This window comes from Artemia franciscana, chromosome 14 (assembly GCF_032884065.1).
Source record: "Artemia franciscana chromosome 14, ASM3288406v1, whole genome shotgun sequence".
NCBI lineage: Eukaryota > Metazoa > Arthropoda > Branchiopoda > Anostraca > Artemiidae > Artemia > Artemia franciscana.
In genome coordinates, this window is record NC_088876.1 from 34,871,078 (window position 1) to 34,887,768 (window position 16,691).

A 16,691-nucleotide genomic window follows, 5' to 3' on the forward strand; every position below is an offset into this window, starting at 1 on the left:
AATCAGTTTTATCACAAATGTTTTACCAGTACCTCCTGGCGCATCCAAAAAGAAAATTTATCCAACGTTGTTATCGACACAATGCATTATCGTATCATAAATGTCTTTTTGTTCCAACGTTAACTTGGAAATGTTATTTTGTACATACGACAATAGATCACTCATACTGTAACTTTGTTCACGATCCAATTCTACACATGTCGAAACAGCAGCGATACGGTTAGGTGAAGGCATTCCCAAATCCTGAAGAGGTTTGTTTGACATACGTACGCACAAATCTTCTATAATAACTAAAGTGTAGTTATAAATTTCTGATGTAAAATCAAAAGTCATATCTGACGTCTCTAACTGTTTTCGATGGAGTATATCTTCGGACATTTTTGACTTATATTTTTCCCATAACTCTGTAGGAGCTGATGGAGAGCAAGTTGTTAAAATGATGCCAAACAATGCACGAATTTGACTTGGGGTTGACGTTTCGCACGCGTCATTGATGCAGTTATCCCAGTGTTGGTCATTCTCCAATAAATTCAGAGCTTGGCATGGACTACGGTAAGTGTCATGTATAGTACCGTTTACAGTTCTCAAATACTCAAAGGATGTCGGACCGGGTACATTCACCAAAAGCAGGCGTAGAAAGAAGCATTCATGTTGATTGGGGTGAACGGTGTAGAGTCTTCCTATCGTGGTATCTTTGAAGATGGTAGGTTGGCCGTCGACTGACTTACCCTGTTTTCGACGTTAAAATACTTTATTTTTAGTATTCCACGTGTAATACGAAGGCACTTCAGTATACAGCAGTTTTTTTGCAAAAGAATCATTTTTGCAAAGCGAAAAAAAAGCTGTTAATGTTGTATCCGGTGGATTCAGGACTCTTTGTTGCACGTTGGTTTCCGTGAAATAAACACGTTGACCATTCTGTAAATGTACCGCTAAGTGAACAACAGCTGGACTACGTTCATGTATCGGAAATGAAAGAATTCGCCAAACAGCTTCATTACTGCTTATGTATCTTCCAGCCTGATATTGTGCGATTTCGTCGAAATCTTTGATTTCGGGCTGCAAGCCAAAAACTGCCATGTCAATCCCTTTGTTGACGTATTTACATATGTATTTGATTGCCTTTACGGAGTTACAGTATTCAACGTTTATGTGTGCATTAAATTTTTTTGATAATAATGGGGAATATGGAACAACCCACTGGTTATCTACTTCGATGGTGGTACCGTTACGCTTCTTTATTATTGCTGTTTTACCGCCATCTTCAGTAGATCTTCTTCTATATTGTGGGTAACCATCATTGCCAGTAATTGTGTTTGACACTAAAAGTCGAGGATATTGCTTTGTGCACCTTCCTTTGGCCATGCATGGTGAATTTTCGTTCAGTGCACCGCAAGGTCCATGTATCATATTTTTTACAATAATATCATGTAACCCCTTATCGACATTTTTATCAGGTATTTCAGCGGAAATCACATCATCAATTTCGTTCGAAGTAATTTTTTTATGTAGCCAGATTAGTATATGTGCGTGTGGCAAACCTCGTTTTTGCCATTCCACTGAGTACATCCAGCATCGCACTGACCCAAACACTTCAAGTTTTACTATGTAGTTTATCAGTGATTCCAACTTTTGCCGGAAGACACGGGCCGTAATGTCATGCCTATGAACCGCCGATTGTCCTTGAAGTAAAAGCTGCAGTATCTCGTCCCAAGATTGATTACATGTAAATGTAAAAAATAAATCTGGACGACCATAGAGACGAACATACGCAATAGCATCTTGAGCATATTCATGCATATGACGGGGACTGCCAGCATATGACGAAGGTAAAATTGTTAATCTTCCAACGTTTGTGGTATTACCGTCATTTATAACTGCATCTCGCAAATGAATGTATTGTTCAGAGCGGAACTTGGTCTGATTCAGGCGGATATATAGCAAACGTTCTGATCCAATTTTAGCATACATATCAACGACAAATTGTTGAAACAATTCACGGCATTTTAAAATATAATTTTCTTCATCCTGCCGAATCATTAGTCTATAGGAATAATAATGCATTGCACTGCATTTCTTATTCATTTCTTTGTTAGTGGCTGGATTCATCAATTTAATATTAAAGTGATAGCCGTCGGCTCCATCCCAAAAAATGATAGGATATTGTAGGGCATCGTAGCATCGATGAGTTTCAGCAATTCTTAACAACTGAGCGTTTCGCTTATGAAGAATAATATCTCGAGGTAAAAACTGATCACCGACCATAACGATTGCCACTTCGTCGATAGTTGGAGCATTGTATCTACGCACATGTTGGCCAGGAGGCGTTTTGTCAGCGGAAATAACAATTTTATGCGTATCAGTAGGCATCAAATCGATGGTTGTTTTGAACAGACGCACTAAATTATTATTTTCGTGGAAAAGATGTTGCAATTGGGAAACGATTGTCCTTTCAATGTTGGGAGAAATTTCGCAACGTGCATTCAATTCAGAATTTCTATCACTGATGAAGTATAATTGTAAAAATTTATGATTCTCGCCTGAGAATGGTAGAAGGGACCCTGCTCTATGATAAATTTGCCCTTTTAGTTTGAAAGTAGACATAAATTGATCTGGATTTTCGATTTGGGCTCCAAACTACGTCATTTGGAAACATGAGTTGTATTTTCTTATTTGTGACAAAAAACGCTTAGATTCTGACGTAGTTCCAGTAAGGAAAGTCTTCAATGGCTCTGGTGGTGCAGCCAATAGAGGAAGTTTAACTTTTCCTGAGGCGCAACACATTCCCATTGTTTCACCATTGAATTTCAAGGCCATGCAATAGGGACAAATTTTAGACATTGTCCCGATTTGAACAGATCTACTATAATCATCGACTGGGCTGTACCTGAATGCCAGGCGATAACTTTCAGGTTGCTCTGATTCCTCGACACGCTTTCTTTTCTTACTTTCTCTATCAGCAGCAAGCCTGATTTCTTGCTGTTCTTGTGATTCCTCGGCACGCTTTCTTTCCTTACTTTCTCTATCAGCAGTAAGCCTGATTTCTTGCTGTTCTTGTAATTCCTCGGCACGCCTTCTTTTTTCACTTTCTCTTTTAGCAGCAAGTCTGCTTCCGCGTTGCTCTGGTAGTTCCTCGGCACGCTTTCTGTTCTTTCTTTCTCTATCAGCCTCAAGCCTGTTTCCTTGCTGTTCTTTTGATTCCTCGGCACGCTTTCTGTTCTTTCTTTCTCTATCAGCCTCAAGCCTGTTTCCTTGCTGTTCTTTTGATTCCTCGGCACGCTTTCTTTTCTGACTTTCTCTATCAGCAGCAAGTTTTTTGGCATAGACTCTTTGAGCATCTTCATCGGCTTTTGCCATTGTAAGTTCATCAGTCATTTTAAACTTAAACATTAATAGATTTCTACGTGAACATATGTCTTAAATATCTTGAATGACGTCACCGTCGTAGCAAAAATGACGAACACTAACTTGATGACGTCATTCAACACAGAAACATGACGTCACCTGACAGACAGACAGACACACAGACAGACAACTTATTTTTATATATATAGATTAACGTGGTGTTTTTTAGTTTCGTTCATGAGAGCTGATTAAAATTTCAGTGCAGAGCAGCAGTATAAGTTTAGCCGTATAAGTTTAGCCTTTTATATTCACTGAAGTCGCATAACTTCACTAGAGCCAACGACTCAAATGCTTAAAAAGAGAATATAAATAATTAACTGCACTTTTTTTCTGAATATTCAGCTTTTCATGAAACAAAATTAAAATATTTTATAGCATTGTGCTAATTTTTTTACTTGAAGATAGTGATTTTAAGGATTAATAACAGATCTTAAGCAAACTAATACATTATCTTATAATTTAATAACTCGATTTAAAACAACCAAATCAGAGTAATAAAATAACCAAATCAGAACTTTTTGCCCATTCTTTCTAGTCCATAGAACCATAGAAGATTTCATGTCATTATTTTCATGTTCTTTATTTAACCGAATAGAAAATAGTGGTCCTATATGTAACATCACTGCGCCGGTTGGTGCAATCGCTTTATTTACCAACTGAGATTGACATTACGGTCACGTCATGTCAGTATTTTCATGTTTTTGATTTAAGCACATGACGAATTTTGGCACCGACTGTAAAGTCACGACAGTAGTCTGTAAAATCACAGCATTTACTGACCTAAATTGAGATTTCATTCGATGTCAAATCAGTATTTTCATATTCTTTTTTTTTTACAAAATGGAAAACAGTTGTGCTGTCCTTGAGATCTTCGCTGGAGTTGATAAAACCGCTGCATTTACTGACCGAGATAGAGATTTCGGTCAGATGAAGAGGCGGGAAGGTGAGCTGAATCACAACATGGCGTCTGTATGCAGGTTGTCAAAAGGGTATATCAGCAATATCTAAGGAATAGTTTGGTGTATGAAGTGGAAACTAACAGAGATTGTTGTTGCGGATGTTAAACTAACCAAAATTACCGATGAAATTTGCATCCTAATGCTACTGCTTCAACTCAGCGTACTACTTTTGCTACTGCTACTACTAGTACCATCCTTAGCCCATCTACTGCCACTGCCACTACCAAAGCTAGAGCTACTACTATTAACTCTACTGCTACAACTACTATTAATATTACCGCAAGCACTGCTACTGCTGCTACTAAAGCTAACAGAATTGAGACTAAAAATTTGGAAATATTGAAACTGTATTGCTCTAAGTCGGGAAACACTATGCCCAAAAAGGTTGTCAAAAGGACGTATCAGTAAAGCTTTAGGAACAGTGGATGGTTTTAAGTTGAAACTATCAGTGTTTTTTGAAGGGAATATTGAACAAAACCAAAGGCTCTATGCCCATACTCCTTCTAATGCTACTACTACTACTACTACAACTATCGCAAATACGCAATGTAAAGGTATTCAGGTAAAGCTTTCAAGAAATATTTAGGTCGATGTTGGAATCACCAACATCCTATGTTGGTGATTCCAACATTCACAACAAACTATGTTGGTGATTCCATCCAAATCACAACGAACTATGAGCATGCAGAATTTCAAAAAGTTGGCAGAGAAATATCTCAAGAACTGCTTACAATACTGAGTTAAACCTTTAAGGGTAAGTTGTGGCGGATTTTTAACAAGCCAGGAGGTACTCATTGTACACTAATGATGCTGAGGATACTAAGGTGAACCTCTTAGGGAACGACCAGGGAGGGGGGGGGCTCAATTAGACCGAAAAACTATATACATGCAGGTTTCCACAGGGGCATATAAGTAATGTCGTAAGCAGAGTTCCTGCATAATCGCTTGAAATTGAATTGTAAATTCAATAAATTCAATAGTTAAAGTTGCAGAAAATCTACTGTGCATGAAATCAGTAGAAGAAATCGTACCAGAAATAGAAATTGTCAGATTAAAATATTTGAGCTGATTCAAAAGAGGATCATAGGCATTCATTTGTGGCTAAATGTGCAAACTTATCTTTTAATAGAAAGTGACCAATTTGAACAGCATATTGTTCAATATTTGGTACCCAAGATTTTCTCCCGTCTTACTGGTATGAGCTTAAAATTTTGCTCCAAAATACATAGCTTCGAAGTTTTGAAAATTTTCAATCTTTATAACGTCCATAGAAAATGAGCTTGTGCTACCCAAAACATCTGCTTTAATGAAATTTGAAATTATTTCCTTCAAGCAGCTTTTCACTTTATTAAAAAGTAAATGAACTTGTACCTCTTCACTCTGAAATTCCACATTAAGTCACCACTCTTAGAATTTAACCATGATGTAATTTAAAATCACCACTTACTAGTCTGTTGTAAAGAATATTAGCGGATGGTATATTATCTGCAAGATTGAAAATAAAGGTTCAATGTCTTATATTGCTCTAGGAGACGTTAAGCCACTCTACACCGGCTGCCATCTGGTTTTGCTAAGGTAAATCAGATAGCGCTCAGCTATATCAGAAAATGCTTGGCACTGTCTAAATTTCATTTTCAATTTGGGATTAAACACAATAAAACTAAATAATTTTATGACTCAACTGCAATACACACAGGTTTAAGACATCACGTGCAGCAGCTGATCAAATGGTAAACGCCTGGCAGATACAGCCGACAGTTGTAAGCAATGGAAGGCCATCCTTCAAAGCTTTGCCAGGCCATTTATGGATCCTAGCATGGTGCTTGCATTGTCCAAAGCAAGGGCAGCAGTGTTTGTCAGGGGTAATTTTTCTTATTTTATTGAATTCATCTGCAATTAAGTTCTTCAACCCTTCAGCTGTTGCATGAGAAAGAACTGGCATTGCAAAAAACTGTTCGACTGGTTTCTGCTCTTACAGAGAATAATAACGAACAATTATAAAGGGTATTTTTATAAATTACTATGCTTTGGCTAACTTCCCCTTCACTCTACGCTCAACAAATATTTCAGATTTAGAGTTTGGAATAAGTATTCTATCTCTATTATAGTTTCCTTAAATTTAATTTTTTATAGGTAGTATTGCCTATAATAATCTCCCCTGATCTGCTATTTTGATATGGAATAAATTCGCTAGCTACTGACAATCATGGTTATTGAATCGTATTTTCATCAGAATTTGCATTCGCACTTTACTGAAAACGAATACATTCTAAATGATTTTACATTGGCAAACAAAAATCATTGAGACTTTAAGGCTTGAATATCACTATATAAATATTATGACAATCCACATTTATTTGGTGTTTTTTTTTTAAAACGATAAAAAATCAAAATAAGTGAACTGACATAATACTAATGGGATGAATGGTTAACCAAAATGAGTTTAAACCTTCAAAAATTGCTGCTAGATGTTAAAGCTGCTAATTCTATGGTTCTTAATAGTGTCGTAAATCAACCAATTACATTATTTTTGAGGCAACCAAGTAGTCAAATTGAAAATTTCTTTTCGTAAATAGAATTATGTGTAAAATTTTAATTAAATTTATATATAATTAATTATATAATTAATGAAATTTTAATTTGTCATAATATAGTGAAAAAAACTTTCTTGAGGAATTTATTCTATAAATAGTAAAATTTTAGTCAAAACTTGGTTTAAAAAGCCTTAAAATGTTGCAATTTTGGTCATTTATCCATTTTCCCAAGTTGAAAATTTTGGTTTAATAAAATGGGTTTCACTAATTGAAGGAAAAGAATAAATCCATAACATATTCCTTAATACCATTAAAAAAATAGGTAAAAAAATATTTTCAGTTTATTAATTGATAATTTTTTTTTATTCATGTTTGAATTCATTATTTGAATTATTTGATATTATTAATTATATTAATTTGATTATTTAAAATATTATTATTTAATTACTTTTTACTTTATTTATCATTAATTTACAATTTATTAGTTTTTCTCATTTATTAACTGAGCCATCTACTTTCTTAAAAAAGTGTCACAAATTACAAAATGATTATTGCCGTTAGATTATTTGTTTATATTTTACTTATATTTATAAATAAATTACCATCGAGTGATCTTTTTCTTAATGAAAACTGGACCGCTGTGATTTATCATCTAAGTATCAGATGAATTTTGCTGCCACGCTACACATTCACAGAGAAGTGATTTTAAAACAACACAGGAATTCCGTGGTCATTTATAAACTTTAACTTATGAGTCATGACTATATTTATGCCCTCTCCAACCACGAAAAAAGCTGGTGACATAGTACAGATTTTAATCGTATTATACTTTAGTTCAACACAGCTTTTGGGATTAGTTTTCACAATCCTTTATTTTCTTAAAGCATCACGGTGAAAAATTTTTCGTAACTATTTCATTGGAAAATTATTCAACTTAAACTTACATTTAAAAATCAAAGGAAAATACTTCCTTAAAGATTTTTTCTTGTTATTTTCTTTTTTCATTTCTTTGCTAATCATAATAGCCTAAAGTACTGACTACTCAATAAAATTGTTGGTTATTATACTCAATAACCGACTCAAATACTCTAATTATACTCGAATATAAAATATATTGAGTTATTATGCTCAATAGTAACCACGCAATTTCATGTTTAAATTGAAACATTTTATAAACCATTTTGTAATTACTGATGATGGTGACAAAATATGGGGAGGGGGAGGGGATCTGCTGTTAGCCAGTAGCCAACAACCTGTATCATCTGAATTGCCTGTTTAGGGCTACCTATTTCTTAAGGATACAGATAGCATTATTCCGTCTTTAACCGGTTATCTGAATTATATAATAGGTGCCGAAAGTTTAACAATAAAAATAACTAGGGACTAGTTGAAAACAAAGCCAAACAATAAAAAAAGGGAGAAGAATGGGGATAGGGCCTAATTATACAATTGCCATCGTAAGGCAAGTCGAGTTTATTGCATTTTTCCCTACCCCAGCTGATAGAATTTGGATGCCTTAATCTCAGCCTTTCCAGCATCTGCTATCTTTGAGATGTTCTGCGGAAAAAACTCGCATCAATGGCAACCGATGGTCTAAAAGATATTGTAACGAAATAAGAGATGGCATTGGTTGTTAAGCTACTGTTTCCATTTTATTGCAGGGCCTTCAGATTTATTCTCTCGATTCATGCTTTTGTTATGTCTTTTTCACTGGATTCCTGTGGTTTTAGCATTTCAGAATAAAACAATAACGAGATTTGTCTCAATACATTAAGAAAAGCATGTTTTCAAAATTTCTTTTTACGCAAATATACATTTTAGGACTGAAACAGTAGTCAGAAACATCCCAAAATAAAATATTTTTTTTGTATTTATTTACACAAATTTAGATCATTCTCAAAAAAGCAGTCAATGTAAAAGAGCTAATCTAGAAAATGAGTCATAAAATTAAAACTAATTGATCCATGTATTTTGTAGTTTCTTACAATGCATTTTGTAATTATTTTCTATTTTCACGGCAAGTTACAGCTGTAGGTCTTTTTGCAAAATTTCATGTTTAACAAGCGACATAAACCTACTATTAAATTCTGCTATTAAGTTTTCGCTAGAAAACTAGGATTTTCATCGCAAGATTAGTCTAAACAATCATATTTTTTCTATCAAATTGTGATACAGCACATTTTTCGCTTCTTACCTAAAGATAAATAATAAAAAAAGGTTTTTTTTAACGGGAAGTAAGGAGCGACATTAAAACTTAAAACGGACAAAAATTACTTTGTATATGAAAGAGGCTGCTTCCTCATCAACGCCCCGCTCTTTACGCTAAAGTTTTTTATTGTTTTAAAAAGTAGAGTTAAGAGAAAGAGTCAAACTTTAGCGTAAAGAGCGGGGCGTTGATGAGGAAGCAGCCCATTTCATATACGAAGTAATTTCTGTTCGTTTTAAGTTTTAATGTCGCTCCTTACTTCCCGTTAAAGAAACTTTTTTTAATTTAATTTCTGAACGTTTTTGAATCAATGCATGTTTTGATTTTGACTCTACGCAGATGAATAATTAAAACGAAATTTGCATATTTATTTTTTTGGCTAATTGGCTTTCTCGTAGTTTTGATCGAATGATTTTGAGAAAAAAGGAGTGGGGGAGGAGGCCTAGTTACCCTCCGATTGCTTGGTTACTTAAAAAGGCAACTAGAGATTTTAATTTTTTACGAATGTTTTTATTAGCAAAAAGATATACGTAACTTACAAATTAGCTTACGTAACGAACTTCTGTATTCTCATGTTTTTATTACGTATATGAAGGGGTTCACCCCTCGTCAGTACCTCGCTCTTTACACTAAAGCTTAAATTTTTTCCCAATTTCTTAAGAATGACCCCTGAACCACAAAAGCCGTAGAATAAATAGTTGAAATTACTAAAAATTCTTTAGCGTAAAGAGTGAGGTATTAGGAAGAGGCGAGCCCATCATATGCGTAATAATTTCTGTTCGTTTTAAGTTTTAATGCTTCTCCTTACTTTCAGTTGAAAAAACTTTTCATATTTATTTTTTCATTGTTTTTTTTTAAATATTGCTAGAAAATCCTGCGCTCCCTTCATGAAACTTTTCTTCCCCCATGACAAATTCCTCCAAGGAAAGTTCCCCCAACATATACCCCTCTTCTCAACATCCCCCCCTCAACCTAAAAATCCCCCAGAAAACGTCTGTACACTTCCAAATAACCATTACTATGTGTAAGCACTGGTCAAAGTTTGTAACTAGTGGCCCCTCCCACGGGGACTGTGGGGGAGTAAGTCGTCCCCAAAGACATGGTTATAAGGTTTTTTGACTACGCTGAATATAATGGCTATCTCAGAATTTTGATCAAGTGACTTTGGGAAAATAATTAGCGTGGGATGTGCCCTCCAACTTTTTTGGTCACTTAAAAAGGCCACTAGAACTTTTCATTTCCATTAGAATGAGCCCTCTTGCAAGATTCTAGGACCGATGGGTCGATACGATCACCCCTGGGAAAAAAAAAAAAAAAAAAAGAAACAAACACGCATCCGTGATCTGCTTCTGGCAAAAAATACAAAATTCCACATTTTTGTAGATAGGAGCTTGAAACTTCTACAATAGGGTTCTCTGATACGCTGAATCTGATGGTGTGATTTTCGTGAAAATTCTATGACTTTTAGGGGTTTTCCCCCCTATTTTCTAAAATAAGGCAAATTTTCTCAGGCTCGTAACTTTTGATGGGTAGGATTAAACTCGATGAAAGTTATATATTTAAAATCAGCATTAAAATGTGATTCTTTTGATGTAGCTACTGGTATCAAAATTCCATTTTTTAGAGTTTTGGTTACTATTGAGCCGGGTCGCTCCTTACTAAAGTTCGCTACCACGAACTGTTTGATAATCAGATAGACAGCAATAATATGATCGAGACTTACTAACATTTGAATTGTTTTTAATTTTTTTTCATTTATTTCAATTAAAACAGAGGAGTTCCGTTTAGTTACAAAAACACTCTATCGAATCAAACCCATGACTAATTAATAATAGTTTAGCTCTGACAGGTATATTAGCAGGGCATTGTTTTAATAGCCATCTTCCAAAGACTGGTGTCTTTTGTGTTTTGTTTTTTCTATGTTTAACTTTGGGAACGGTTTTGTGGAAATCTTTGCCAAAATGTCTACTTTGAACTTTCGCTTTTTCTCAATAGGCTGAATATCCCCATCGCTTCTGGGTTTCTTAATTCTTTTTTTCAATTTTATTTTGTATTTATGAAAGGTCATACATAGACATTGTTTACTTAGATCATAAATATTTGAAACGCATCTAAATAACCCGTTCAGGTAGAGATAAGGTATTTTATTATGAGATTAAATGCCCAGGATGGTAGAAATAAAGATAGATGGTGTCCTAGTCTAGGTACATAAGATGTAGGAAAGGAAAATATTAACTGTTATAGAATACTTCATTTTTGTAGGTATAGCAATCTAGTTAAAAACCAGTACGGTATTACGCCATAAAATGGCACATAAGGTAATATGATACCCACATGATGGTAAGACGCCCAACTTTATTGATTATGTTACGGTAAAGCGAAGACTGTCAGGATCGATTCTGGGTTATATAGAAGTGCAGCTATTGATGTTAGAAGTAAAGATCACCACCTAGTAGTGTCTAAGATCAATCTGAATCTGAAATATAGGAAGCGTATTTACTACTACTACTCCTAACCACCGCAGCACCAAGCCGCCTGAGGTCAACACAGCTACGCACACTCCTCTTCCATTCCAATCTATTCAAAGCCGCCCTCTTAACACCTTCCCAGGAAGTTTACTAACTTCCTCGGATAAGCGTGACTAACTTCCGTAAGACTATGGTACTATACTCCAAGATGAGAATTCAAGAAAAACCTTCAACAGACAGATAAATATGGAGATCCTAAAATTTAACAATATAGAAGATGAACGGAATGGTTTCAGGAAAATGGTTTATAAAGTAGCAGATCGTGTCTTGGAAGGAAATTTATAAATACTGCCTGGAATATTTGTGAAAGCGCTGTAAGTTTAGTTGAAAAGAGGACGGGCTTGTAAAAAAAAAAAGTATTCGAGCAATTGATTATATGAGAATAAGAAGAAAATGAGGAAAGCATAGAAAGAATTAAAATATGAATCACTAAAGTGTGAAGAGGAGATCATGAATAAAATTGAAAGAGAACTTGGAAGTCAAAATTGTGATAGTATAATATTGTACTGCTATGTTAAAAATTTAGAGTGAATAATCAATCTGGATTTGTTAAACAGTTCGTGGTAACGAACTGTAGTAAGGAGCGACCCGGCTCAATAGTAACCAAAACTCTAAAAAATGGAATTTTGATACCAATACCTACATCAAAAGAATCGCATTTTAATGCTAATTTTAAATATATAAGTTTCATCAAGTTTAGTCTTACCCATCAAAAGTTACGAGCCTGAGAAAATTTGCGTTATTTTAGAAAATAGGGGGAAACGCCCCCTAGAAGTCATAGAATCTTAACGAAAATCACACCATCAGATTCAGCGTATCAGAGAACCCTACTGTAGAAGTTTTAAGCTCCTATCTAGAAAAATGTGGAATTTTGCATTTTTTGCCAGAAGGCAGATCACGGATGCGTGTTTATTTGTTTTTTTGTTTTGTTTTTTTCTTTTTCCCAGGGGTGATCGTATCGACCCAGTTGTCCTAGAATGTTGCAAGAGGGCTCATTCTAACGGAAATGAAAAGTTCTAGTGCCCTTTTTAAGTGACCAAAAAAATTGGAGGGCACCTAGTTATCCTACAATAATTATCCCACGCTAATTATTTTACCAAAGTCAACAGATCAAAATTCTGAGATAGCCATTTTATTCAGCGTAGTCGAAAAACCTTATAACTATGTCTTTAGGGACGACTTACTCCCCCACAGTCCCCATGGGAGGGGCAACAAGTTACAAACTTTGACCAATGCTTACATATAGTAATGGTTATTGGGAAGTGTACAGGCGTTTTCAGGAGGATTTTTTTGGTTGGGGGAGGGGTTGAGAAGAGGGGGATATGCTGGGGGAACTTTCCATCGATAATTTGTCATGGGGGATGAAAATCTCCATGAAGGGAGCGCAGGATTTACTAGCATTATTTAAAAACACAATGAAAAAATAAATATGAAAAAGTACTTTCAGCTGGAAGTAAGGAACAGCATTAAAACTTAAAGCAAACAGAAATTATTACCCATTTGAGGGGCTCACCTCCTCCTAATACCTCGTTCTTTACGTTAAAGTATTTTTAGTAATTTCAACTATTTATTCTACGGCTTTTGTGATTCTGGGGTCATTCTTAATGAATTGGGAAAAAATTTAAGCTTTAGTGTAAAGAGCGAGGATCTGACAAGGGGGCGAACCCCCTCATATATGTAATAAAAATATGAGAATACAAAAGTTCTTTACGTAAGCTAATTTATAAGTTACGTAAATCTCTTACTAATAAAAATATTCGTAAAAAATTAAAAGTTCTAGTTGCCTTTTTAATTAACCAAAAAATCGGAGGGCAACTAGGCTTCCTCCCCCGCTCTTTTTTTCTCAAAATCATTCGATCAAAATTATGAGAAAGCCATTTAGCCAAAAAAAAAAAAAAATGCAAATTTCGTTGCATTTTAAAATTATGATTTGAATTTATGATTTGAAAAGCGATCTGAAACTAAATATAAAAAAAAGTTTTTGAGCTGAAAGTAAGAAGCAACATTGAAACTTAAAAGGAACAAAAAACATTCTGTATATGAGGGAAGCTACCCCCTCTTCAATCCTTCGCTCTTTAAGCTAAAGCTTAACAACTTTCCCCTTTCTTCAAGAACAACTCCTGAAATACTAGGTCATTTATTTAGGAAAAGAAGCTTTTGAAAAGCAATAAAATACTTTAACGTAATGAGCAAGGGCTGAGGAGGGGTGCAGCCCCCCCCCCATATGCAGAATAATTTCCGTTCTTTTTAAGCTTCAATGCTGCTCCTTACTCTCAATTGGAAGAAACTGTTTTGTATTTAATTGGAAAAAAATTCAGCTTGAAGTCGGATGGACAAAAAGTCGGTTGCATGGACTCTTGTTTTGCCTCTGAAATTCAGGGTTATGAAGAATAAGCATCTAGGTCTAGCTTTGTGTTTACTTAAGGCTATCCTGGTGCCTAACTCCTGTAAGGTTTCATCCATACACTAGCCTTAGCACTTACGTAGGAATTTATTGTGTTGGGCGATTGAAATTTTGGAGGCGACACAATTTATAAAAAAAAAAAAAATGTAAAAAAGACCAAATGATCGGAAAATCCAACGCAAAAAAATGGTCTGGCGGTTTTAAGGGTGGGTATATATGTCTGAACGACCTGAACTTGCGTGTGTGCCAGTACAACATATAAACTTTTGAATATATTTATTTATTTTGTCTTCCAGGTTCGATATGTAGTCAGTTCCTGACTGCATAGAGCTGTATCCATCACCAAAAGAACACGATACTTGTATCAATGGATTCATCAGCTTCGGATCTATTCATTCTAGTAGAACTACCAACAACTCACTTTAGCACCAAGCTACCTGAGGCCAACACAGCTACGCATGCTTTTTCTCCATCCCAATATATACAAAGCCTCCCTCTTTACAGCCTCCCAAGAAGCTGCAATTTCCCTTAAATCTTTCCTTACAACATTTTCCCCCCTCATATAGGAACGACCTGCTTTTTGTTTGGCCCTAGACGGTTGCCAGACAAGGACAGTCTTTGGCAATCTATGATCCTTCATTCACAGAAAGTACCCTGGCCATTTCAACCTTTCTCTTATTATAGCCCTAAAAACGGGGATCGGACCACGTATTTCGTACAGCCTACTGTTTGAGAAACGGTCTGTCAGTCGGTTACCGAAAACAATTCTTGGGCAATGTCTCTAAAAAATATCTAGCAAACATTCCTCTGTTTTTGGAGCGGCTAGGGACAATACTGGACGACAATTTGTCCATTCACCTGGCCAAAATTATGATATTACCACTGATTTTCGTTAGAAAATTATCTAAAAATGACATAAAAAACAAGAGAATAGTTTTTTTTTCAAATATTGTCAACCAATGTCTTATCAATTTTCTAAATTTGAAAATTTCAAAGATGTCAAAATTTTCATTCTACAGAAACCTTAAGACTTTAGGAACCTTAAGATGCCTTAAGAGCCTCAAGAAACCTTAAGATTCTATTGTAAAGAAAAATAAAATACAAAAACTTGCAGAGTTAACATAAACCTTAAAAAAACTTAAACCGTTTAAATGCGTAGTTGGTAATTGTATGTTAAACGAAGCACACTCAAGAATTACACTGTACAAAATCTGACAGAAACCGGTTTGCCTCTCTGGGATCGGTTATGATTTACTAGTTTTGAGTAAAAAAAAAGAAAAACTACGATGTAGCCTATGTATGTTTTTATCAAATGTTTAGTATATAGAGGTAGGTGGGGCTTAGGATATATATTCAATTTAATACGTTCCGCACGGCCTAGTTTTCAAATTTTTTTGTCGTAATCTCCATAATCCTGTTTCTACGGTATTATATCATCATCATGTTTTGGTATATTTCATTAAAATTAACCTAACTTAACTTCTTGGGTGAATTTCGTTTAACAGAGAAGTACCACGCATTTTTTTAAAATATTTATTTATATCTACTATATCTGACCTATTTTGTAAAGCCTGTCGTTGCATATAATAAACAGCAGTATTCAATAGAGTTCAGTAGTCACAGGTGTCTGCAGTACCATGAATGTCATGAATTCTATGCCACACGCTGCGTTTTGATTGGCACCGACTCAACTTCCAAACACATACCCAAGAAATGACTCCAAACAAAGTGACATATCTTTGCACAAGAGTGGCATTTTCTGCTCAAACAAGAATTGATATTTGACAGTGCTTTGGAATCAAAATAATTGAGCTTGTCAAGCCAGAAATGAGACCCTACACGCGCGCTTCGCTATTTCCCCAATCAAGGATTGTGTCGTTTTAGTTGATGTCAGTGCTCCAAGACAGCTTCGACAGGCGAATGTGGAGCTAATTAGGCTTCTGTAGCTACTTTTGATCGATATTCAAGTTGCCTTTTGTCACTTTATTTCTTGATTGCCGGTCAGGGATGCTAAATATGATTCAATTCGGAAGCCTATGCACATAATTTATACGGATATAATACACACACACACACACACACACACACACACACACACACACACACACACACACACACACACACACACACACACACACACACACACACACACACACACACACACACACACACACACACACACACACACACACACACACACACACACACACACACACACACACACACACACACACACACACACACACACACACACACACACACACACACACACACACACACACACACACACACACACACACACACACACACACACACACACACACACACACACACACACACACACACACACACACACACACACACACACACACACACACACACACACACACACACACACACACACACACACACACACACACACACACACACACACACACACACACACACACACACACACACACACACACACACACACACACACACACACACACACACACACACACACACACACACACACACACACACACACACACACACACACACACACACACACACACACACACACACACACACACACACACACACACACACACACACACACACACACACACACACACACACACACACACACACACACACACACACACACACACA

At 35.6% G+C, this 16,691-nt stretch overlaps 1 long non-coding RNA gene across 2 annotated transcripts in view; it reads right to left on the bottom strand.

The window, feature by feature from the left end:
* LOC136035640 (uncharacterized) overlaps nucleotides 1-16,691 on the bottom strand; it is a 46,265-nt gene that overhangs the window by 18,536 nt on the left and 11,038 nt on the right. Inside the window, exon 1 of one of the 2 annotated variants that reach the window (XR_010619488.1) lies at nucleotides 5,736-5,825. The exons of the other annotated variant lie outside the window; for it this stretch is intronic. This is a non-coding gene — a long non-coding RNA (uncharacterized LOC136035640). Of the gene's footprint in view, nucleotides 1-5,735; nucleotides 5,826-16,691 lie in introns of those variants that run through there. 2 annotated transcript variants of the gene reach the window in all.